Here is a 24,484-nt window from a genome sequence, read left to right as displayed (position 1 = left end):
CACAGACAGGAAAACTCTTTCTTTTCCCAGAATTTTATAACTATGGAAAACCTAGGCAAAATATACAGGGACACAGAAAGGAAAGTTCTGTGGGTTAAGAACTTCTTTTTTATCCCATTTCTAAAGTTACCTGTAGCAGTGACATTGTTAGAGTTTGTTACGGATGCCTCCAGAAAACCTCAATGCAAATAATTGCATTAGCTATTACAAGTGACAACAGGATGAACTAAAAAAGTAGCAACTGTATAATAATTAAAAAATTAACACTGAGAACTGGGTTTTTAAAATCACATAATATATGTACAGGCACATGAATAACAGAATTTTTAAAATTCTGCTCTGCAAGATGCAAACCCAGTGTTTCACTTAGTGCCAGTTGGCTTTCATCCATTTGCTGTGTTAGAAGCCATTCTCCTGCGTTCTCATTAGCACAACAGCAGCACGATGTACACAGTGCATAGCCTGTCCTTGAAAAATATATGCCAACTTCCACATTCCCTTTTAATATTTTTGTCTGTAGGGAAAGACTAAAATATATGGAAGTTGGTAGAATGACTGTGCTTTGGTTTTTTATACCAATGTAAGTCTCAGCAAAATTTGACCTCAGATGTTTAACTTGCCTCCCATGAAAATCAGTGTATTTGGTGCATCCAAGTTCTCATTTAAATGTACATTGAGACACTGATGTACTTTTTATAAAAGTGAATTTTTGACCGAGTACAGTAAATTGTAACAGCTTCTGACCCTGTTACAATAAATACATAATTTATCACAAATACTCTACTAAACACAATTTTTCTGAAGTATCTCAGAGAGGTAGTTGCTTGCTATGCATATGCAGTTGCCACTTTTTAATATTTAAATATCCTGAAGTTTTAGTTTTTTGTTCAAAATGGGAAAGGCATCAGCTTTCATAGCTGAATCAAGATCAGTGTTAAATAATTACAAATGAAAAAATCATCTGAAGCTATCCAACATGTATTTTTATACATTATCTCAGAAGGTCAAAACTAAGATTGAGAAAACATGCATGAATACAAATTGCTTTGCCATATTCAGGTTCCTGTGTGGTTCCTTTAGTTTTTATGGGTGATTGAAACAACTCTTCAAACAACAGGGCTGCAGAAGGTCAGCAAATTCCAGGGCATCACTCAGCAATATATGGTTCTGGAGACTTACCCTGTTACCAGACTCCTCTTTGCACAAATGCCAGCTCGCAGTTGGGATTTAATATTACTGAGAGATACATTGCAGGGCTTTGAACTTTGAGAGAGAGCAAAATGCATAAAAATCTCATAAGCAGCTAAATTTCAGAAAAAAATTGGGATAAATTTAGTTGCAATGATATTATTAAGGTTACCAAAGAAGCCAAAGATCTGATGAGGAAAACACATTGTGATAGATTAGCCAGGGTAGACCACTGTATTAGTGAGACCACGCTTGTTTGTCTACCTACCTTAACAGCACCTTTGTCATTGCCCACTGGTGTTCCCCATGTAAGCATTAGGAAAACTTTTAGGCAGGGGATATATCATTTTTTCAGGCGTTTCAGGTAGCACCAGCTCAGAGAGAGAAAATGCTGAAGTGAATGTTTTAAAATTCATAAATCCATGATGAAACTGGTTTACTCTTTCATTTGATTCTCTGATTCTTTTCTGGAGAATAAGTCTTGTGTCCTGCCAGCTCTTTATAGGGTACCACAGAGTCTGTGGTGTTTTCTAAGTGGTTGCTTGGGAAAGTGTAGAACATTTACAGATGAAACCTCTCAGTTTTCAGTATGCAATAAAATGCACACAGAGAAGTTACGCAAATAACAGTACCTTTAAGAGCATTTTTTCAGTGCTATAATGATGCTCAAATTAATTCCAGTGATTTTATTAGAGATAAAAATTATTGAAAAACATGATTTCTTCTATGATGCCTCTAAGTCTATACCTAAGTGAAACATTTTTGCTTTAGATTCAGAAATAAAAACTTCTGGCATTGCTCATCATTAGAATTTTTCCCCTCAGGCTTTGTCTTTATTAGCAGCTTAAGAGTATATTTAGCACTGTCATATGTGAAATCTCTTCTGTTTGCTAAACTAATATGGGATAAAATGTCTTTTTTTACAGTGTTACTCATTCATTATGTAAAAATGAAAGAAAGTACTTTAGTGTGTATATAAAACTACTCTCTATTTTTATGACAAAAGGGAGGTGACAATACATATCCCTTAGGCACCCAGGGGTATTATGTAAGAGTCATTAGTGTAATTGATATCCATATAAAGAGTGTTGTATCAAACATGATTAAAATGTTCAATATATTACAGAGGTTCCAGTGTTCCAGCTGCTTTGTTATAATCCTTCTTCTGATAGATATGTTTCTGCTTTCTTGTGAAAAAGTAAAATTATTTCGGAAGAAAGGATCTTTTCCTTCTTTACCTAAATTTAAGACATGATTTCTAAAAGACATATCTTGGCCTGTATATATGATTTTCTCATCTACAATGAGCTGAACATTTACGGTATGTCTACTCATGCAATAACAATTTAATCAAGAGAATTCCTTGTTTTATGAAGACTTTTTATTAGGGATCATTTCCAAAGACTTCTAATAGGCCTTACCAATAGAATAAGATAGTCTCTTGATGACATGCTACACTTTGTCAAGAGAACGAAGCTCGGAAGAATAGGTTTTATGTCTGCTTACACCTCTTTTACACCAGAATGATAGTGCTGCATTTATCCTCCTGAGAGACATGGAGGTGTACATTTCTAGATGTTTTCTAGGGTTTTAAGTTTGCATTCTTATATTTTTGTTTGTTTGGATTTTTTAAAGGAAATTTTACAGTATTTTTTCATTTCTAGTTTTAGAGGTTTTTTTTTTAATTTCTAGTTTTTCTAGTTTATGTTACCCTTTATTCTGAATATTGAAGAAACATCTTCCTTCAATTCCCTTCTTTAAAGAACTTCTCTCAATGCAATTTTTCAGAAAAATCTGATATTTGGAAGCAATCCCTAAAGTATAAATCCTCCCATTTTCAAATGTTAGCTGGGCAGAAAGTAGTCATCAGATAAGAGACAGCCTGCCTAGAGCTCAAACTTCAGGGGACCATAGTCACAGGACAAGATTTCCTATGGCAATATCAGTTTCTAATGGATGACCAAGCGTGAGTTTTTCACATTCATCTCTGCCCAAAACTTTCTGGTCTCTATAGCGCCAGCCCTGCACAGGTCTGTAGCTCACACTGTCACAGGCTGTGCCTTTTAAGATTCAGGGTTCCTGATACAGTGCCACACAAGGCATATTCTTCATTCTCTGTTGAGTTTAGATTGCAAGGTCTTCATTCTTTTCCATTTGTAAACACTAAGTCCCCATTGCCAACTGAAAGCACAACGTTTATGTGTGACTCTCATCATGTTTCATGTCACAACCATCAGAGTTTAAAATTAAGCCGCTGATAATGGTCTTTTATTGCTATTGCTAAATTAATAATTTCTAACTCTACCAAACTTTACTACGTTAGCTGGCATTTTCCACAACAGGCATCTGTCCCAAACACAGTGTGTCTGATGATTAAGTTCTAGCATTTAAGTAATTTCCAAGTGCAAGGTTACGAGCAGACAGTTTCTCTGTCTGCTTGAAGGATATTTTTGCTTCTTGAAAAGTTGTTTCTCTGCCATGGGTGTTGAAATTTGGCAGGGTTATGCTCATGTGAAAATTTATCCTAAGCATGTTCCTATTTTTGCTATTTATATTCCTTAAACAACATGCTATGCTCCACGCCTGTAGGGATGCTGAACAGGATTGTCCCAGTAGCTCCAGGTACAACTGTGATGCTGGGCACAGGAACTTTCTTTTGGGACACTCCAGCAGAACATGGAGAAAAGTGTGAAAATTTGCTGAATTCAGAACTGGAAGCATGAGAAACAGAGGTGAGGAGAAAAAAAAGGAACCTACTGTAGTGGAAACGAGGTTTGAACTGAAAAGGATCGATGTTAAGAAATGGAGTGCAGGAGTAGCGTGGACATGTCAGAGCAACAAGGAATAGAATGTGATGGAAGGCAAAAGAACAATAGGTAGTCTTATTGTGAGAAGCTGGAACTTCCTCCACAAACTGGACTTTGAACCCAAGAGTCTTGGATTTCTTCCTGCTTCTGCCGTTGGTAAGTATTTGGCAGAGCATGTATCTCTTTCACTCTGCCATCTGGGTGCAGGGTAGGTCAGAGTACTGTGCCCAGCCTCTGGATTTTGCCTTGGTGGGAGAAAAAGCATTCTCTGGCTAATGCAATAAGCCTCAGCTGCCTCAGCCACCGTCTTTCCCGGTTCATGTACAGGGATAGGATTGACAGTATTTGCAGTGTGCTAGTTTTAGTTGGGTTGGGTCTGCTAAGGCTGAGTTCACACACACTGCACTGGTTCTTTTCCCAGGATGCACGTTCTGAGTATTGAAAATTTCTTGAAGTTTTCCAATTTCCAAAGAAGCTTTATGTAGATTTTCCAGGCATCTGTCATACTATAACAGATATTTCCTGTGTACAGACGTACTCGGAAGCTGGAATCATTGTGTTCAAAAAACTATGAGGCTCCCATGAGAGAGGTGATGAAAATGTGACCAGTAGAAAGGAAAACCTGCACAGAGGGAAAATCAGCATCTGCATGTGATGACTGTCAGCAAGAATTTTTGTGCTGCCATGTCTCATAGCTTGTTACTTTAACTCAGAATTATTTAATGGAATGTTTCCTATACATTTAGTGCAACCTATTTACCTATACTTACTATTTATCTATCTATCCATCCATCTATCTGTTGTTTGCAATACTACATAAACAGTGAGTTTACTGTAGGAGATGACAGTGGTATAACAGCAACACTTAAAGTATGATCCTTCTTTTACATGAGTGAAGTTATTGATTATAGAGAACCTGTTTTGCAGCCGGCACAGTGACTTTGCTGTGCAGTAATTGTATATATGTTGCAGTTTGCCAAGGACATATGTGATTGCCTGAGAACCATATTGCCCTCTCCTCTGGTAACCTAATTTTGAATCTGGTGCTTCTGCTTTGCATTATGAATAAAGTAATACAGCAATGCTGCACAGGAGTGTGTAAGGGAAGAGTGTCAGCTTTTCTTCTTGTGTATTCTGTGTTGAAGCTACTTTGTGCATCATGTTTCTTTTTAATCTCAGCCCTAGTCAAATTTATGACAACAGTTGTAGGGGTGAAACAAGCAATCTGCAGGTCAGATTCGATGGAGACAGAACTGGGTAAGTGCACTTACTCTCTTGTAAGCCTTTATTACTGAGTGTTTGTTCTCAAGAAAGAGAAATCCATTCTGGCCAGCTTCATTGCAAATTCTGGACTTACGGTTTTTAGAAGAAACAGAAAATTTCTGTTGGCCAGTTGGCTGAGTGCTTTATCTTTTAGCAGTGGCTTTCATTCAGACAATATTTCTTCATTTTTTGTTTTGGCCACTTGATTATTACACAAGTGTACAGTTTCTAAGGAAGGACTGGTTTTCTTGTGTTTTTAAGCAGGAAGTAACCACGAAATCTTGCCTATAGTGATGCTAGAGCATGCTCCTCTCAGGATTCTGATTGTTTTGGGCACACAATAGGAAGTACATGTCCAGATGGGTGCTTTGAGAATCAGCTTGTCCTTGTGTTAGGCGATGTACCTTTCACACTTGAGGAAAGCCTGAACTTCACATGCATGAATGTGTACACCCTCTTTGCACTTAGAAATCAGGTTTTGAGAATAAAACAAACTCGAATTAAATTGGTTTCATTTTGAAAAGTCAAACCCCATAAGACTTTAATACTTGGGTGTATGCTGATGAAATACCATGACTCTAAAGGCTATTAATATTCATGGAAGTCTGAAATAATTCATGACTTTCTGGAGTAATGTTAGATGATGTACGATGGTAAACAGTATCATTTACACTGAACCTTAAAAATTATTGACAAAGACAAGTTCCTAAACACTGGCTAAACCTTGTATTTGTTGTTATGATTTCTTGGTTTTATACTTCAAGCAGATTTTCAATTAACTCCACTGTATTCAGAGTAATTATTCATTTATTATAGTCAGTTTAGATACGGTAAAGATTAAAGGAGTAAAACAAATCATTTCAGTGACATAGGCTAGTGATACATTGTTATTATTCTGATTTCTTTGCCTCTTGCGTAAGGAAGATTTATAGCATCCATTTTTGAGTGAATCCTTGTTAGCATATATTTTTATAGATATTTATTTGCTAAAATAAAGTATTTTGATAAAGTAAGAAGCTATCTTCCTCTCTGCCCATTCCTTTAGAAAATACAAACATTCCTAGAATAAAAGCAAAAGGATTGTAGATTTGAACAGCGCACTTATTATACATGCAGTAAAATGTGCTTGTCCGTTAATAAAAAAAATACATAATATGATGCACCACTGTTCTAAGATAACTACATGTGTTCGATGTTGAGAAATTAATGGCATGGAGCAGATGCCTTCAGTCATCTAGGAAGTGTGGTTTCCCAGAGTAGTGCAACTGCATGCCCTGCAGTGTATCATCTCTCTTATAAAGGGGTTTTACGTGTTTATAAAAGTGTGTTAAACATTGGTAAAGTTTATTTTATGCATTATGCATAAAAGTTCTCATTAGGATTTAACAAAGCAGCTTGCAGAGAAAGATTACAAATAAAATCTCTGTATACAAAAATGATTTGGATGGTTTAGCTAGATGGTTCCGACTAAAAAAAATTAACATTTCACTTACTGTTCTCAAACATTCAGAGAAAGGAGAAAAACAGCACTAACTGAAAAGAGTGAAATATATGTTGTTATAGCAGTGCTTAGTAGGATCACTATTACAGAGGTTATTTTAGTATTTCCATTATAAATCCTCTTTATTCAGGGTAATATCATGGTAATTTCAAATCACATTTGACTTTAACTTGGCAAATAATCTGTCAACACAAAAATTCAGTTCATTTATATGCATATGTGCATTTATTCTTACATGTGCACAGGCTATATCATGTTCACACATGGCTGATGTATAGATTTAAAAATAAGCAATGATTGTAAAGCTACTCTTTTTGTGGTCCGGTTTTCCTAGCCATCAGTTTAAAGGAGATTACAGATTGGATTTTCAGAAGCACTTAGCATTGCCTTAAATGGTCACATTTAAGTTAATGGTAAAATTCCTATGACTTAAATTGCAGTAAAGTTAAGTCAATGCTGTTGAAAGTCTCACTCCATCCTTTCTCCAACTCTGTTTGGGGGTCTAGCTCTAGGTATGTGGTGTAAGTGACACACTTATGGGCATAGTAACATTTTAGTGGAACTTCGAAGAGATTAGTCAGATCTCTTTTGTTTCTCTGAATGTTCCCTGATGAGATAAAAAGTCTAAAGCACTAATCTAGACACCTATATTAGGTGTTTAATTGATTTAGTTGGGGGAAATTGTTTTCCTCTTTAAAACCAAACTTGAAAGGATGCTTTATGTTGGAGTTAAATAAAGAGAAAAGACCCATTAGCAAGTGAAGGATGCCACAAATAAACAAGGTGGATGAATGTCATGGCTGGAGTTATATGGCAGTAATATAAGTATGAGAGGTAGAGGTATCAATAAGCATGTAGAAGAAATTTGCTGACAAATAATAAAAAGACACTTTCGGCAACCATACTTTTATTTTTATGATGCTATATGTTCTGGGTTTTTTTCCAGTTGGATACTTCCCTTTTTGCCATATTTTCCTCACTCACATGCATCTATGCCTAGTTAAGACATTATCTGTCAGGTAACAGTATTTATATACTTTTTACAAATCAGAACAGAACTTCTGCAAAGATCTGGGAACTGGAGCACCTCTGTGTGACACGGGCTGAAAGAGTTGGGGTTTTTTAGCCTGTAGAAGAGGAGGCTCTGAGGACACCTTATAGCACCTTCAAGTACCCAAGGGGGGCCTACAAGAGAGTAGGAGAGGGGCTTTTTACAAGGGCATGTAGTGATAGGACAAAGGGGAATGGCTTTAAACTGAGTTTGTAATCTTGCCTAATATAGGACACTCTGAAAGCTCTGGGTTTGACTTTCTGCTTCCTGAATGGAAGACTCTCTTCTGTCCCTTGTGTCTGTCTCCTTGGTAGGCTGCAGTGAAATAAAGAGCCCAGGTCAGTTTTCCTTCTATGCATTGCAAGTTTAAAATGATCTGTGAATTTAATTAATGCAGCTTTATTTTTCCTTAGTATCTTAAAGCATATTGTATCAAAAACATTGCATGGGTAAACTTCAAAGCAAGAAATCCAGAGAAAATATTTACTACTCAAGAGACTATTGAAATACAGTTATCACAGGTCCAGATGACCTGGCTCTGAGAGAAGCTCATGAGGTTTTTTTACCTTTAGAACACTAAAGGTCGTATCTAATTGGAACTGACTACTGGCTAAACCTCATCCTAATTTAGGCTCATCTGAACTGCAGGAAGCATTCAAATCCAGTGTTCAAATCCAGTTTCTGCTACTGTTCAAGCCCAACTGCTTCACTGGCTTCTTATCATTGGGCACTCCTTGCACTTTCCCAGCTATGAGACAATCCAGGATTTTCTGGGATCCCAAATATAATTAGTAGCAAGGGCTATGTAGTTTATGATTTGTGTGGGATGCCAGATTGCTGTGAATTTCCATGGAGCTGATTGTCTGTCATTCTGCGGAGAACTGTTGATCTTCAGAAAGTGCCATTCTGGCTACATTCCTTACTCTTTACAACAAAATGTACCTGCTGGAACTAGGATTTTAGGTACCTTTCAGGAATGTCTGACCTGCAGGACTAGGGAACAGTGGAGTCTATATTACAGAACCTTTCATTATCCTGGCCAAGTACAGTATAATTATGCAAAAGGGCACATCTTCACCATCCTTGCAATCGTTTGTTCCTTTTGTGCTGCTATCAAGAGACCAAGTAGGGAAGGAAATTTACTTCATGTGTTTCTCTTTTCCTGTTTTCTGAACAAGAAATTACAATGCTTGGTAAATAGAGCAGGTCCTTTTTACTCATTATGGACTATTGTGTGAAAATGCTTTGCTGACTTCAGAGGAAAACCCATAAATTTGTTAGATGTGTTTTGCTAAGTGTATATTTGACCCAGAGTGAAAATTATTACTACAAAAGAGATTTCTGAAGAATAAATGTGAGTTATATGTTATTTCAGCTATGGAAATTGCAATTTGGGTGGCTGTTTGATCTGACCCATAACGTAATAAATGAGCATGTGCATGTTGAAATGACACAGGCTCAGCAGGCCGGGATGAACAACACAAATAGACTGTGCTAGTACTTGTTACTTGTAGGAAGTTTAATTTTCTTGTTTCTCCACCCCCTACAGAATATTGTACACTTCTTTGTTTCTCAGTGTATATGAAATAATGATGCTTTAGTAAACCATTTATGGTATTTTTTTGTATGATTTAGGATGGAATTTCATATGCTTGCTAGATCAACACTTGACACAATAAAAAAACAATGGGGGATTTTTCTTTGCTCTTCTTATTTCTTGACCCTTGAGATTGCTGAAGGAAAAAACAGTCTCTAGTACAAATAGAGATAACAGCGACAAATTGAGTAACAGCTGCTGAAGAACTGCTCCACTAACCATGCCGAAGAGATCTTTCATGTTCTTGCTGTGTTTCTTCTTTGGCCTGTTCTGCACAGTACTCATGCACTGACATCTGGTGATCTAGGTTTTGTAGTGTTCTGAGGGGCTGCTGGTGACAAGGGCATTTTCAGCCATGTATTGGGATAGTCTTTATGTCCCTTTTGCACTGCTGGCACAACACAAAAGGAATATAAAAATATCTAAAAGGGATGTTATTTTGGTCTGGTTTTCATAAACCAGAATTGCGTTCTCTGCTTTAACCATTTAATCTTTATTTTTCATTTCTTAGTTCTTCTGCTAATCAGAGATTTTTGTGTTTTGCAAAAGAGAGGAACTTGCAGCAATCAGTGTTGTGTCTTGCAACATCTTTTCTTTGTAAAGTAGAATTATTGCCTAACAAAAAGCAGAGATTGCCCTCAACTACTATGGGCTAGAACATCAGCAGTCAAATGAGGTCTTGGCAGCTTGCTGTAGAACAGGCTGCCTAAAATTCTGGATAATTTGTCTTCCCCACTGCCCCTTATCTTGTAAAAGATCCGATGATCCTTACAGACCCCAAACCCACAAGGAAATAGATTGGTAAAAAATCCAAACATGAGTACATTATGCAATTGTTGGGCATTAATTTTGATAATATTATAATCACCTTTCTGATTGCACCACAATAAATAGAGACTCAGAGTCAAAAATAGCAAAATCTATTTTTTCTATTTTTGTCTTTGCAAGCATGGATGTGTGAGAATGAGTTCTTTATAGAAACTCACAATTAAGGGGAGGAAGTGATGAGGTAAAAATGGGCAGATACTGATTCTGCACCAGAGGGTATGATTTTTAACACTGAAATACTGCTTTTCATTTGATGCTCAAGAATAACATTTTTTTGGAGGGGAACGGACACTGTGTAACTCAAGTTAATACATCGAAGCATGTCTTAAATTGCACTCCAGTAAAGCAAACTTTAACTGTGTTTACATTTCCAGCTAGTGGTATTAGTAACAAGGTGAAGACGAAATGCAGCTCTTCTGATCAGAGAACAAACCATATTCACTAACAACAGAAGGAACAGAAAGATAGTTGTAGGTTCATGATTCTGTCATAACTGGTGTATTGTGCCCCTGTAACAGTAGTTTTGTTCCACAGACCGTTTCCATCAGCATATTTAGTAAGAGACATTTTGCCTACTTCCACATCCTTCCTTTTGTGGACAAAAATATAAAAAGAAATCCAATACGTGGACAAAAGAAGCTGCAGCTAAAATGTGGTACTCTTGACTTTTTCCAGCAGAACCTGTGAGCTAAACACTGCTGGATCAGTCTAGAGTGACCCATGGACAGATTTCAGATTAGTATGTGCTTCTTAAACCAAGAAGTTTTTGAATTTTAAAGGGACAGCTATTGTGTCTCTTTCCACGGACTGAATATGATTTGTCTGTACATAGCAGCACAATTAGCTTAAATGTATCACAATGAACTGCATACTGGGAATAATACAGGCTTTTGCTTTGTATCTACTTTTGCCTTGTATCTAGTAGGTGACATAAATGCTAAGCTATCTGTTAAATAGGGTTAGGGTTGCCTCCTGGTTTGTGTTGCAGATCACCTACCTGATGTTAAAACACAGAAATCAGTAGCAGCATGAATGACTCGGTGAGCAGAGTTGCTATTAAAGCATTAATGGCTTCTATCTGTAATCCATATTACACAATGATGAGAAAAGAGATTAATGAAAACAATCAATGGTAATTTCTGTGCTTTTACTAAATAAGAATCAATTTATAGTTTTAGTGTTGAAATCAGAGTAATGTTAGGTCTTAAACTAGAACCAAAGCTTATGGTATTTGGATGACTTTCTCTGCATATTGGACTCTTAATCCACTTGAAGTGCCTTCCAAGGCTGGAAAATTTTTCAAATGAGTCAAGTTCTCTATAGCATGTTACTTTTTTTTAGGAAAGGAAATACTTAGTTATTATAACAGCAAGAGCACCTATCTTGGAAGTAGCTGATACTACTTTTCTGTCTGTAATCTGCAGTGAGATCATTCTAGATTTCAAGAAAAATGCTGCAGAAATCTATTTCTTATTTAATTTCTACTGTTCTTTTGAACGGCAGTTTGCAGAATGCATCTGGGTGTACAGCTAATGACCCATGAGCAATAAGCAACTGTTTAAGTAAAATGCACTATGAAAAAGCTTTTACCAAACAGCATTTTAATATTTTAAATAGATTTTCCATTGCAGGCTCTTTGTAACTGGATTAGTTCTCTGATGTGTTCTGACAGAGCTGTTGTTAGGGATACTCCATTAACTTTGTCTGTCATCTTATTTTCCCCAGTATCTGGCATAACACCCTTATATTTCATAATTTGTATTGCTATCAGTGCTGATTTGTAAATGTGCAAATTATAATTAACAACGGCCACTACTTCTATTAAATATTAAATCATTCTTGCAGCCTGTATTTTCCACAGCAGATGGAGCCCTGTGGTATGCAAATAGACTTTCCTTAAGTAGTCAGCAGTTTTTACCAAAATTTTGGCTTTAAAAATACCTTCTTTTTTTGTTTGCTTTATGTTTTCTGTGGCATTTAGGTTAATATTTATTCACTGCAGATTCTCTTTCTCCCCATAAGAATTTCATGGACTATTACATTCTAGTACTGAGGTTTTGTTTCACTTCATTAATAGCTCCTTAATCATATAGCTTGCTTGTAAAGTACAAATGCTTGTTATTTGTACTTATGCTGCAGTATTGCATAAGAGGCATTTAGTTATATTTTAATATGTATAGCAGAAGCAAAAATGCTGGGTACACCAACATAGTTTTTAATTTGAAAACCAATTTATGTGCACAGTTTTTTCCCCCAGAATAAGCAAAAGCATTTATGGTTTTATATTGTGTCTTAAACATTCCATTAAATGTCATCAGCTGATTCAGGAAAATGTATTGCAAAATTACTAGAGAACTGTAAAATGTGTAAATGTAATGAATACTCAGGACATAGAAGGGATTGAAAGTCCAGCATTTATCAGGTAACTATAAAACAGCAAGAAACATTGATAGAACATTACATTTTCTAATATATAATACCTTAAGCTCGAAACTCTTATTTTTGTTGTTTACTGCTGTGCTGTTTTATTAAAGAACACTGATCCAGAGTTAACATTCCTTTCTAATACTGAGAGGAATCTGAAAGGCAAGCAGCATCATTCAGGAAATGGTTTCACTACCCACCCGAGCAATTGCAAATGAAGATTTTTCAAATGATCGACTCTGAGATTGTATCCTACTTAAGGGCAACCCAGTTTGTTTCTGCATTTTTAAATGGACACAGGAACATAGAGCTCAAGGACATTAACTGCCACATTAACCAAAGAGTAATGAAAACTTCTTTGAATGAACATTTGAGTGAGCTGAAATGGCTTCAGTGATATAGAAATGAATTGCAAGAAGTTAGGGTCTTGTCTTCCTGCTGTTTTAGTAGGAGTTGGAATTAGCATGCTAAATGGGATCAGCAACAGTAAGCAACTGGATTGGAGTATCCTGGAGTCCATGCTGTGAATGCACATGGATAGTGTGATACCTCTCGTAACACTGAGGTACCATTTAATCAGAAGTATTGATATGTTTTAAACTGAAGTTTGAAGTGATGCTGGAATGGAATTCTGGGCTCTATTGTCAGCTAGTCTGGGTGGGAGCAGCTCTGGTCACTCAGATACATCTATCAAGAAGGTAGGTTTTAGGTGTATTCCATAGGAGGAGGAATTCAGATAACAGGACAGGACATGATGCTAACCATTTGGGAACAGTTATTGTAATTTGAAAGATATTATTTGCACAATGAGACAGTAAAAGACATGCTTCCTGTTCATGCAGATGTATCAGCTTTATTGTTAATGTTAAGAAGAAATGTGATTTGAAGGATGCTGCTGGGTTGATATCTTCAAAAAGGAAGAGTAAGTTTTAAAAAGTGAGGAACAAGCAGAGCAGAATTGCTATAGGTGAGCTTCTGTTTGACAACCACACCACAGCGTGCAGAAGAGCACAGACAGACTTTAAACCAGTGGAGGTACTAGGACCAGTCAGCTTGTGGCAGCCTGGAATTGTGTGTGGGTTGACTTACATGTTAACCAGGTGACTTAGTGTCCACTGAACTCGGGCTTGATAGAATGGCATATATCAGCATTTTCATCAATAACCTTCAGTCTGTGCTTTCCCAGAAATCTGCTTTTACATGCAGAGGATAGTCTTGATGTTTTCATGTAATTTCTTATTGCAAAGGGAGGTTCAAGGAGGCAGAAATTTGACCTATTTATTGAAATGAAAAGTGTCCATGTACATTTAAGTATTACAGAAAGTTAAGTTTCAGAAAAATTTCAACCAGAGTCAGGGTAATATTTGATGTGTACAGTGTATTCACTGAAATATCTAAAGCATGTCCTTGTGAAAGGAACTTCACAGGAACTTTCAAAGAATGGGCACTACAGAAACTTTTGTGCTGTGCCTAGGAAATAGTTGTATCCTTGTCTTTATCTCCCTATAATGTCACACTGCAACTGCTGTTCCTCACATGCACAGCATGGAACTAATCCCCCCCCCCGCCTTGAACTCTAGAATTACTGGCTGGTAGTTCGACTCTCTCTGCACAGCTTTGCCCCTTGGCTTTTGGCATCAGCCCTGCTCTCTGAGTCCACCTGTTTAGGGTTGACAGCTTTTATAAAATGGGCCTGACGATTTTCATGTGTGTAGAACACTTTATACTGATGATTTGGTGCCTTTCAGTGTAATATATAATTGATGAAGATGTTGGACTGAACGTAGATACGATCTTCCAGCACACTCCCCTCCCTCTGAAGCCAGAGTTGTGGTACGCAATGCCTTTGAAAATCTGATATATGGTGGCTAATGAAAGAATTTACAGGCAATTGAACATCTCTTAATATCAGATAAAAAGAAGACATTAGGGAAGAGAGCCTACTTTCTTGAGGTTCAGAAACACAGTTGAAGCAAAGCCATTAGACTATTCCTATTTAGAGTCATAGGAATTCCTCTCTGGAGAAGCTAAGGGAAAATGAGTATATTTCAGTCATTGATATCCCACTTAAGCCTTGTTTAGAGTCTGTCTAAGGAGGAAATAATATTTTGTCTGTGAAACTGTAGTATTTTTCTTCTCTAGGAGTAGCTAGTTAGGAGTATTTTAATGATGTTGAACAATTTAAATGACTATATTTCTTCATTCCTTTCATGAAATCTCACTGTTCTCAGTGTGGGAGATTTGGATGTTATAAATTCTTCAGGAAGCACTCTTTAAATATCAATTTGTGTATCTTTGAGGCTTAAAATAAAAACATTGGTAAGGGTTGTACATCACTACCCTTGAAACCACTCAGTGTTTTTTGGGAAATACTCAATAATATGGGATCAGCAATCTACAGGAATCTATAATGAGGAGAAAGAGAAGCAGGACTGCTAAGCATCCATTCCCCCTGCCCCCCGCTCCTCAGTCCTGAGACTCTGTTCATTCTTGGCTATGCAGTGATTGGAAAAGCTTAGAAAAATTAGGAAAGAGCTTAACAGTTGTGGGTAGTGGTGGTGACTGTAAGAGAAGATGGTCATTCCACATGGCCAATTCCACACTGGAGATTCACAGTCTTAGTTAGGACCCTCAAAAACTCAACATTAGATCTTCTGTTTGCAACTGGACCCCAAAAGGTCATGTCTTTACTATGCCTCCACATCCCTGTCTGTTCGTATTCTAATATAAAAACTTTGTTTCTCCGCACAGAATAAAATGATGGCAGTGTTTTGGCTTCCTTCTACCCTGCAAAGCAAATTCATTTGTTAGTCTTCTGTCTCTAAATTAATGTATATTGGAAAGGAGAGCAGGCTGTAGACTTCCAGCTGTTTTCCAAGTATATGTTTGCAGTCCTATTGTACCTTTGCATGACCAAAAAAATGGAATATCTGGGGGAAAAAGCTGGTGCCACAATATTTAGAATTCTGGGACTCATAGAGTAGACCAGAGCAGATCTAAACATAAATGTCTTAAATTTTTGAGTTGTACAGCTAAATCAAATACAATTGAAATGAAGACCTACTGAAACAGGGTACAGTATAAAAACATTTCGTTAGACTACATCAAACCATAATAGCTGACATGGTATCTGAGATTCTGATCTCCAAGGCTGAAATTCTCATTTTTGTAACTGTAGTAATAAAAACATAAAACATGACATAAAGATGCTATTTACAAACAGGAAAATTTTATAGAGGTGTGGAATTTTGCACCTGGTAGTAGTTCAGTGAATATGAACTTTAAATTGTCACCTTTCCCTGAGAAGTAAAAAGTGAGACTTAAGTGCCTAAGCAAAGTGCATCCGTAATATCAGTCGTGTGAAATGTTCTGAACTGTAGACAAGCTGTTCATTGCTTTCATGTTGGTTAAAGCTACAGGTTTGTTCTAAGTGATAATGGTAATGAACTGTGTTGAGATTCAGAAGACTTTACAAGGACAGAACCTTATTATTCCTTGCCTTGGACATACTGTTTGAAGAGTTTCTAAAGTGGCTTAGATTTTGATCAGGAATTGTCAAATTTGAGAATCTCTGAGCTCTACTTAAGGAGCATGGTTGATGCATCTGTGGTAAATTTTATCATACAGCATTTTTGTTTAATTAGATTGTGAACTCTCAATGACTTCCTGAGAGTAAATTTTCTTGAGAGGAGAATTAGAAAACATTAGATGAGAAAAAGGACTTGAGAATACTTGTCCAGAAGAGATTGATAAGAGCATAACTAGGACAGCTGTGAGCTGTGCTTTAAAATTGTAAATGATGCTAGTAAGTGATTTTCACTTCTGATTTTAAATAGTCTCAGAAATTGTCTTCTTCCAAAGCTTCTTTGAATTAAATTTTTTTAGTAATCAGAACCACTATATGTGAAGCGTTTTGGAACTCATTACATATGAGGAGAGTGTGAGAGTTGGATTTGCTCAGGTTTAAGAAGGGAAGGCTAAGGATCTTATTGCTGTCTACAGGTACCCAATGGGAGAATACTGATATACTAGAAATTTTGTATAATTTTTGAATGCATTTTAATTAAGGCAAAATCAGTTTACACTTCCTTTACCTTTGGAAGAACTCACATCTGATGAAAAGGCAGATGTTGAGAGACAAGCAGTCAAAAGATTTTTGGAGACTGACAGGGATAACTTCTTGATACAGGTATTGGAAGGGCCAGCTGGAGTGATTCACAGCTGGATCTGCTGCTGTCCACTAACAATAAAGGTTTGGTTGAGGATGTGGTAATTGGTGGTGGCCTTGGCTGTAATGATTATGATAGAATGGAGTTCAATATCCTGAGAGAAATGAGGAAGGAGAGTGGCAGAGTGAAATCTCTGGACCTCAGGAGAGTCAACTTTGACTGGTTAAGGAAACTAATGATCAGATCCCATGGGGGGCAGCTCTGAAGGGGAAACACACCCAGGAAAGGTGGCAGGTTTTTAAGGACAGTATCATCCAAGCACAAGAGCATCCATCCCAATACTCAGAAGAATAAGTAGATGTATTGGCTAAGTAGGGAGTTAATGGCAGAGGTCCAGAGTGCAGATGTAAACCCCTGGAGATGTCTGCATGGGTTTTTTTAAGAGAATAACACATAGACTATTCTGGCATAGTGGAAAATAATAGTCCAACTAACTGGAACGGTCTGGCCAAACTCTTTAGTCTCTGGTGGTCCGTTTCTGTAAAGTCTGTAGAGAAACTTGGCACTGTCCAGCTGCACTTTAGTTTCTCTGATGATATCTCTGCAACATACCAGTTTATTTTATTCCTTAATTTTGTTTGCTTACTAAGAGCTATGTGTCTGCATCATGAAATGGTAGGTAATGCAAAAATGACAGAGGCTGCATTTCTTCCAGACTGGAAGGAGAACTACAGCAATATGGTGCCACTAGAAAGCCCTACTGCTATGCAGAGTTCTTACACATGCACAAGTGCATTGCCATTGTTTTAAAGCTTCTGTATTTTGAGCCTTTGCAACATACTCTGCATCCTGTTGAAAGCCAGTTGCACTTATGTTTTTGCTTTGACTGCTTGACACTGCTGGTATTGTCAGCCAAGTGACTGGCACTACTAGCTTGCTAGCATTAGGAAGACATAAAGTATATGTGACAACTCCTGTAGGCCAAATACATGCTAATGGAACTGTTCAAGCGGAATCATAAGTCCTTTGCTAAAACAATCAGGATTTGGCCCTACTTGCCCTTGGACTAATCTTGTCCTCTACTCACTAAACATTATATGGGATGTAAATGGTTTATTTCCATTCATCAAGTTTACAAGGTATGCCTATATCTGTGAAACAGAGTTTTTAAGAAGATACAGCACAGTTCATAATCTGTATTAAAAAAAGGAAAAGCATCCATGTATTAGGCCATCAAGAGTCAAAAGCATAATTTGAAATGATAAACGTATCCATTTTAAGTTACACATTACTTTGCATAGTTAATATCACTATAATTAGTCATAGTTCCTGTAATTTATTGAAAAAGATGCTCAGCCCCTCTAGTGTACTACAGTGATGAATGTTGGAAGTGCAACTTTGGAAGCAGGAATCAAGAAAATTAGTAACAGTTGGAGAATTAGCATGTAAATCAATAATATCCTTTCTCTTGCATCTTGAAAACTGAGGGTGTACATCACACATTGCATAACAAAAGGGAGGGTAGAAGTTAGAATTGTAACCTCCTTTACGTTACTAGATCTGCCTTTACTGCAAGAGCTGTTTAAAATAATTTCAAACGTTAGAGTAAATCTCTAGTAAATATTTAAACTATGTATAACTAGTCACAAATAAATTAAGCTGATTTTATGCATTCTCTCTAATTAGAAGGGCACAGCATTTGTTGAAACGTGATTAGTATTATTCATTAAGCAAAAAATTCTCATTTGTATCTTATTATCACTATTCTGCATAAACCAACACAATTTGTCATGAACTCCCTCATTTGCTGTATCCTCAAAAAGCAGATTATGCTTATTTTTCATTTGGACAGTGGAAAATCAAGCCAGGTGTTTGGCAGCACCAGAGTGTTCAGGTGTAACTGTGCCAGTGATGGTACATTACTAGCAGCGTGGATGAAGAATGAGGCATGGAGAATCTTGGGACTGAGGTGCCTCGAGGCCCATCCCTTTAGAGTGGTCCTGCTGATGAGACAGGTGGTGTTGTGTAGGACTGAAAAAAAAGAAAGAAACTTTTTTGTAAAGTCAGCCTTTCACCTTCAAGTGGAAAAGAGAGGTACTTTCACATAGCTGCTGCTGCACTGAAGTACCTGGACATTTCTGTGACTAAAGTCTCTGTGGTAGATACTTTTCATCTTAAAGTTTACTAAAGCTGTAAAAGGCCATTTGGTGCACAGAGGTCTCTGTCACTGTCACTGTCACTGTCTGAGAGGGATCGGTACAATATTGCGTGGGCAGTGCATCGGACATAAATATTTATATGTGACCTTGATTGTAGTATATTATACAGGATAGCTGATTCATTGTATGCATATTCTTCCCCTTCTTTCCTCTCATTTCTTTGTAAGCTTTGAAGAACATCTCTTTACATATGCCATATTTGATTCTGCCCTCATTTACATGCATGTAAACCATCAGTAACACTGCTGAGCTCAATGGTGCTGAGTCAGTGTAGGATGGGTTGGAACAGAGTAGCAGACTTTCTACATCAGCTCACTGATGTTATGAATTAAAAACTATGTGAGCCTTGCATTCCATCTGCAAGGAGACAGGACAAGAACAGTTTTGGCTGCATAGACAGCTAGATCCAGCCTCTCTGGATGTTTGAATTTTTCACTGTTTTCTTACACTTAAATGGTGATCAGTGGCCCAGTAAGTTCTACACAGCACAGTAAATGGTACCCCTCAGAGTACGTGGTAGCATGTGATAGACCCATGTAGTTGTTCTTTACAACTCCCTTTTTTGCCTTTGGCAATAAGTTGCTTCTTTATCAAACTGGACTCTCACAGAAATTTTGCATGGAATCTGATGTCTGATCTTACATTTGAAGCAAGGAAACAATGAGACAGCCCTGTCTATGTTATGATATGGAAATACACTGACACTCTTGCAAGAGATATGACATGAAATTTTCATCCCAAGATCAAAGCAGAGGAAAAGTGCTATTTCCAACATAAGCCAATAGCAGTGAAAGTCCTACACAGAGTAATAGGGAAACGGAAGGACTTTGTATATGGTCATGCTAAAATAATGAAAGCGTAGTTGCAAACATAAACACCACATCTTGCCACTTGAAAATTCATTAATATTATATATCTTTGCCTTTGCTCATCTATATCTTGTCTATGAGTTACTATGACTAGTTTATTCCATTTTACTGAATATGTACTTGTGAGTTACAAATCCGGATTATGAATAGCTTGAATAGCTAGTAAGAGAAACAATTACATTTTCTTTCTCTCTAACATGCAATTTTAATTTTCATAATTCTATAAAAACTATCCCCCACAATGCAGGCCTGCCAGGAGGCCTGAAATCTGCAGGCTATGGCCTCTCGGGTTCTTTTCCAATGACTCATTTTTAATTTTAAAGAAGCATTATCTCTAGCTAGTAAATTAACAACAGCCTATAGTGCACACACACTGTCATCCATCTGCTCAAGGCTCTTGTCATTTGACACCAGTCTTGTATCTATAGACTTCATCTGGTATTCAAAAGCTATCAACCCTGCCTCCAAGATAGCCCACCTTCTGGCTCCAGGCTAGAAGAGTGACTCTCCATTTCCAATTCTAATGAACACATAGCTAGCAGCAGTTTCTTCATTAAGGATCTGGTCTTCTTCGAAAACAGACAGTTTTGGAGTTACTTGGATCCAGAACTGCATGGAAAGTGTCTGTAAAAGAGACTGAAGTACTTGAAGAGTGTTCCTTAGGCTGCCTGACTTCTATTTCTGCACCTTTTCTGTCAAGCAGAATATTCACTGTTACCTCCCGCTTGCAGTGCATTGGACATTAGTGTTTATGCTGCTGCATTTTTGAGGAGTGGAACATGCTAACAGATTAAATTCTTTATGATATCTTTTAAATTGTCAACACCATTTCAAGGGAGTTTGGAAAAATACGGGTAATGTAAAAAATCTCACGACTGTTATGAATCCCTCAAAGGAGAGAAAGCCATGTACATTAGTATATCCAAACGTTATATGGTTGGAGAGGAGCAACAATGTCACAGTTTCTAAATTTTGTGTAATTTCAAATTTGGCTGCAAATGAGGTAATTTGTATTCTTGCAAATAATTTCTACATAATCTGATGTCTGTTGTGAAGAAGTGATAAGGATTTAACAGAGAATTATGTCTTCTTGACATGCTTCGGTCATCACAGGATAGAACAAGTTCACAACACCTATTGCTTAATCAAGGTTAGGGAACTTATTCCAAGAGTAATTGAAGAAAAGGGGCTTGTGTTCTAGATCCAAAGGACATAATTTTTTTAGATTTTCTTTTCCAGATTATGGTAGATGTAGCTGTCATAGACATACGTGAGAAGAACTGACACAAGTCATATGAAGTTGTAGTTAGGGATGAAATATAGGTGATATCAGCATTTAAAAAATCAAGGAAGGCAGGGAAGGAGGTTTATCCTTTTATTTTCCCCAAGCTTGGAAAGTTCCATCTAGGCCATTTGTTTGTGATTTTTTTGGGCTGATAATCCATGCAGTGAAAAAATTGTCTGGTTTGATGGGCTTTGTTTTCACTGCATATCTCACAAAAAGTCTCCTTTATTCATGTGTCCTTCCACAGGGTCGTGGTGTCGCGGTACTTCCCAGCAAACAGAGCTCTAAAGGATGTGATCGATGGTAGTAACTCTGCTTCTGCAGCCTGTGGAAAGTACCCACACCAGTCAGCACACAAGTAATTATGCTTTAACTTGAGATAGACCCAGAACGATATTCGTATCTGTTCAGTTGAGGAGTGAGACTTCAGAAAATCAGGCTATTCTAAACCTTGGTGTGAAAATAGTGTAATTCCATTTGTGTGAACTCCTGCTGATAACTGGTGTCTTGTTTCACAAATTTAAGGTTTCAGCACTTTGCTATCATCATCAATATTTTTTGCTGAGTTATCTTTGAGAAAAGGACTCTTTTACTGGTATTTGCGAGACTTTACTTCCTTTTGAATAGAAAGCCTCAGGTTATTTTGAGGAATATGGTGACAGTTTACCAAAAGTAATGTTAACTATATATATTATTTAATAACATTCTCAGTTGCATGTGTCATTTTCTTGTAATTTGTATTAAGAATACAAGCAGTATCTTTAAAATAATTTTTAAAAAGTACTTTGAAATTCTTGTGAGTGCATCAAATATGAAAATGCCCTAGATTAATAAACATTTGAGATTATTTTTGATCATTATTTATTTAATTTTATTTCTGTTGGGTAGTGTTATATCAAATGTTTAAGTTCAGTACATAATGAGATAAAAAAGCTCCATATGCTCAGTCTTTGTAATATGTGACAGAGAAATGGCTGTTGATTTCTACTTTTAAAGAAAATAAGATTTGTATGTAAACAATTTAAAATAAAGCATGTAATTTGCTTCCAATTATATATTATATAAAGCATTAGTAATGGAAGCAAATTAGGCATGATTTTTATTTATACATTATCAATTGGGAAAATTGGCCCTTCACCAAACGTAGCCCTCACTCTGCAAATGTTTGTTTACTTCCTTACCTTTAGACATCTAATTAATCCTCCTGAAGTCAGGGGGACAAATTCTGTGATTGCAGTTTACCAGCCATAACTGTCTACAGGTTTGGAGGTCAAACAGAGACTTAAACTTACCCTGGAAAGCATACAGAGAAAATGTAATAGGGTGCCAAGGCGACACTGGGATTGCAGAACACTGTGCAATACTTCCTTGCCAAATACACTGTGAATTTGTCAGACTTGGCTTTTAGTTGTGAAGGCTGAACAGTTGTCCAGTACCCTTTGCTAGGTAAGCAAGCAGGTGTTTATATCTTCATTTTACAAATGCAGGAGGTGGTTTGCTGAAGGCTGCAGACTCAAGAACCTGTTGCTGGAGCAAAGGTTAGAACAGAGCAGCTCTTGGTTCCTGATTCTGCATTCAGTTCACAGCAAAGTGCCATTCTTCAAGAAAATTTGTGGAAATATGTACATAAATTAATTATAAACAAGTAGCTTATTGAGTCCAGTATGTGTGCACTGGTAGACAATGAGTATTAGAGGAATAATAACTAATCCTGTCTGACGGTGTGCAAGACTCCTTACAGTGCTTTAGAAATACTAACCCATTCTGTAAAAGATTGGTACACTGTGTAGCTCTTGCTACATAGAACTGCATCCCCAACAGAATTAGGTATGCAGTACCTGATTTTCCCTGGGATCTTTCATGTATTGTTTGTATTATTTGTTGTCAATTGTTTCACTGGAATGAGTTTATCAGGCAGATAATGGACAGACGCTGTATTCTGCTTTTCAATTTATAAATGAACAAATGACATTTCTATTTGTTAAAAGTGGAATATGGATGATAGATAAATTCTAAATTTCTATTTTTGTGGGTCAGCATTGCCTATGTAGATAATAGCACAATATTATTATAATTATTTCCATGGTATGAAATGCTGTTGGGTTTGGTTTTTTTAAAATACAAACACTTACCAGACAAGGCGGTGATGGCATCTGCTGCCTTTGCCACTTGGGCCTGATGGTACAGGATAAGAAGTGAAGGGGCTCTCTGAGGCAGAGGCCACTAAGGCTGTAAACAGGTTTCAGTGGAGGATGTATCAGGCCCAGAGGGTAAAGGATGTGACAATAGCAGTGGCACTTGATATACAGAAAAGACTGGAAGTAGCTTTTGGTAGGGAGACAGCTTTTTAGATATTCCATCACAAAACATTCTAACACATTTCCAGAGTGTTACCTTTACACATGAGGATTTTTCTTTATTGAAAACATTTTATGGCTATCCAAGTACCTTATAGGAGAAAAGAACTTTAAAAAAACAAGCTATCTTCAACCCCATCTTTTATAATCAAATCTGCTTCAGTCTAGCTGAAAATTGTATCTGCAAATTGTCCTATATATCAGCCTATCTTGATTTTTTTCCCAGCTGTCTGTATGCGTAAGTGCAGCAATAGTCATAAGGTATATGCTCAAAAGTTTGTGAAATCTTTATAGAAATTATAAAGTACAGCATTGAATTTTAAGGACTCAATGTAAGAAGTACCTTTCCTAGTCCATTATTTTATTGTTAGCGAAATTTTCTTGTAGGAAAACAATGCTTTGAAAGTGAACCCATGGAATAGGCAGCTGTAATTTCGTAACTAACAAAGTATGTATTTAGTATTTGTGCCATTATATATTCAGTAAATAATGATATTCAGTAAAAAATACTGAATATCAGGGGTACCGATTTAAAAAAAATCCCAAGAAAAAATGTGAAAAGATATTCTGTAAATGAAAAGAATACTTTACTGTAGGAGAAATGCCTTTTATAAAGAGAATGAACAAAAAAATAATGCAAGGTAATCTAAAAGCCTTCATCTCAACCTTTGTCCCTTTCATTCTTTGCCCAAAACTCCTGGTCTGTGCATTTTGAAATCTTTCTCTTCTTCAAGCTCTCACAGGCTGATGATAGAAATCTACAATAGCTCCTTTCTTATCCTTCATATACATTTCAGAAATATAGGCAAAGAGTCATTCCTCTACAAACTGGAAGTCTCTGCCTGCCTCAACCACCTTCCAAAGCTGCCATGACTGCCAGTTTTTGCCTATTTATATGATTAGAAGCTTAATGATACAGCCATTGC

This window comes from Pipra filicauda, unplaced genomic scaffold (assembly GCF_003945595.2).
Source record: "Pipra filicauda isolate LSUMZ 115617 unplaced genomic scaffold, ASM394559v2 scaffold112_size3218982_pilon, whole genome shotgun sequence".
NCBI classification, from domain to species: domain Eukaryota; kingdom Metazoa; phylum Chordata; class Aves; order Passeriformes; family Pipridae; genus Pipra; species Pipra filicauda.
This window is presented reverse-complemented; position numbering follows the sequence as displayed.